Below are 3,001 nucleotides of genomic sequence, written 5' to 3'. Positions count from 1 at the left end.
AAGGAAGGAAGGAAGGAAGGAAGGAAGGAAGGAAGGAAGGAAGGAAGGAAGGAACCATGAAGGTAGCTGCCATATTTCTGGAGGTACCTGCCCTCCAGAATTAGTTCCTTTTACCATCTCATTCAGACACATGGAAAGCTTGTTTAAAATGACTCCACAAATTAGACTTAATGAAGTGACTTGACTCAACTTCCCTCACCCTCCGGTGGTCTTTCCCTGCATCAGAGTCCCTTTAGTTTCAGATGTCACTCATGACATAGAATGAACACTTAAAAGATAAGGAGGCAGCCGCTGGCTGTCACATTTTTCTGAGATGTATGAAATATGATTCTAATATTAATAATAATTATTATTAAACAATAATATCCTAATATAATTATTAATCATGAATTATTCATATGTAATCATATCATTATTTTCTCTTAGTCAAATGTGTAGGTTCAGATATGTGCATGCATGTGTGTCAGTGACACTCAGAGAGGAGATTTAAATAGAGAGTGGGAAGGGAGATAAAAGATAATTACTGCAACACTGGAGCAAGAAGCCAAGGGGAGGTACCCATTAAAAACTTTTTGGGATGTGAACTCTTTATTTTTCTAGATTCTGGATGCCAGAACATCTGTTTTTTTGAGATGCATCTGTAGGAGTGTTTCAGTGTGGAATATTTGAAATTATCTTGAAAGTAAAGGTCAGAGACAGGAATTGAAACAGGGCTTAATTCTTAAAGAAGAAGGTATAAGATATTGCAGTTGATGGAACTGTGGTGAGCGTGTTCCCCAAGAGTGGTGAGTGTGCCTGTGTGGGCATATAAGATACATGTATGAACGTTTTTATTTTATTTTATTTTATTTTTAGATGCAGTTTCTTTCTTGTTGCCCATGCTGGAGTGCAGTGGCACAGTCTGAGCTCACCACAACCTCTGCCTCCCAGGTTCAATGATTCTCCTGCCTCGACCTCCTGAGTAGCTGGGATTACAGGCAAGTGCCACCACGCTTGGCTAATTTTGTATTTTTAGTAGCAATGGGGTTTCTCCATGTTGGTCAGGGTGGTCTCGAACTCATGACCTCAGGTGATCCACCTGCCTCAGCCTTGAGATTACAGGTGTGAGCCACCGTGCCCAGCCAAACATTTTAATTTTTAATAGCTTAATGAATGTATAATGATTAAATGTTTAGCATGTATTAAACTATGATTTCATGTAGATTTTTTAACCATACCAACCATGATTTCATATGGATTATTCAACCATGCCAACCATAATTTCATGTACATTATTGCTTAAGATAGTAATGATATAAATTTTTCTTAAAATTATTCATGTAATAGAAACAAGTTAGTTAAAAGGAAAATATTAGTGGCTGGGCGCGGTGGCTCAAGCCTGTAATCCCAGCACTTTGGGAGGCCGAGACAGGCGGATCACGAGGTCAGGAGATCGAGACCATCCTGGTTTGCACGGTGAAAGCCCGTCTCTACTAAAAAATACAAAAAACTAGCAGGGCGAGATGGAGGGCGCCTGTAGTCCCAGCTACTCGGGAGGCTGAGGCAGGAGAATGGCGTAAACCCGGGAGGCGGAGCTTGCAGTGAGCTGAGATCCGGCCACTGCACTCCAGCCTGGGCGACAGAGCGAGATTCCGTCTCAAAAAAAAAAAAAAAAAAAAAAAAGGAAAATATTAAGTAAAAATGTACAGGTGGCACCCAAATATGGTAAAAATTGTGAAGCAGTTTAATGAATGACTGAGCTTTGGGAAATGCCAGGTTAGAGAATTGGAAATACTCTTTTAAATAAGCACTTGCTATCTATTATTATCCTATGGATGAGTGTCCAGGAAATAGAGACGCATATGTTGTATGTTTTTAAAATGTACGGGATGAATTTACATTGAACATCATATTTCCTGTGCTAAATAAACCATTATTTTTGGACTATAGGGAGAAACTATGTTTGTTCATAGCTCCTGGAGATGTGTTATGTGTCACAGGCCTAATAACTATAGTACACAATTTTTCACAAAAGTGCTACATAAAGTAGAAATGTACAATAGTCACCAACCCAAGACTGAACCAGGCCTAGTGGTGTGGATAGCTTCACTTTGCCTACGATAAAATATTTCCTCATTCTTTGTGTGATTTTCAAGCAACTTAACGACTGTTAGCTTTGCCGAGCTAAATGCAACATCTTGTACCAAATTTATTGGCTTGGCAAAGCTACAAATTTTATTACGCAAAAGTTGAGAAAGGAAAGCTGGAGAGTGCTAAAAACAGTACACTTTGCTACTGTGTAGTATCTGTATTGGGGACTCAGCATGTTTTATTTATAGATATCTATTAATACAGAGATACAGAAAGAAACACATAAAAAATAGTTTTATCAAATAATTTCCAGCATTCAAGTGTAGCCTCAAAAGCGAGAATAGGCCAGGAGTGGTGGCTCATGCCTGTAATCCCAGCACTGTGGGAAGCCAAGGTAAGAGGACTGCTTGAGGTCAGGATTTCAAGACCAGCCTAGGCAACACAGTGAGATCCCTATCGCTACAAAAAAAAAAAAAAAAAAAAAAAATTAAAACTTAGCTGGGCATGGTGGCTTGAGCCTATTGTCCCAGCTACTTGGGAGGCTGAAGTAGGAGTGTCACTTGAGCCCAGGAGGTTGAGGCTGCAGTAAGCTGTAACTGCACCACTGCACTCCAGCCTCGGAGACAGAGTGAGACCCTGTCTGTAAAAAAAAAAAAAAAAGATAATAATAATAATAATAATAATAATAATAATAATAATAATAATAATAAAGGCAAGAACAACCACAGCAAACTTTCTGTTGGGGAAAAAAAATCCCCCTCTTTACATCTCTCCCTTCCTTCCCTTCCCTCTCTGAGAATGACTGTGGTTGAAAGGAACGTTTTCCCTCTGCAGTCCTCTGAGGGGTGGGGTGGGGCTATGAAGGTATCCTCCATATTCACTGCTTTGTCCAGCAGGGTTTTTTTTTTTTTTTTTTTTTTTTTTTTTTTTT

The sequence above is a fragment of the Piliocolobus tephrosceles genome, chromosome 5, assembly GCF_002776525.5.
Source record: "Piliocolobus tephrosceles isolate RC106 chromosome 5, ASM277652v3, whole genome shotgun sequence".
Classification (NCBI taxonomy): domain Eukaryota; kingdom Metazoa; phylum Chordata; class Mammalia; order Primates; family Cercopithecidae; genus Piliocolobus; species Piliocolobus tephrosceles.
This window is presented reverse-complemented; position numbering follows the sequence as displayed.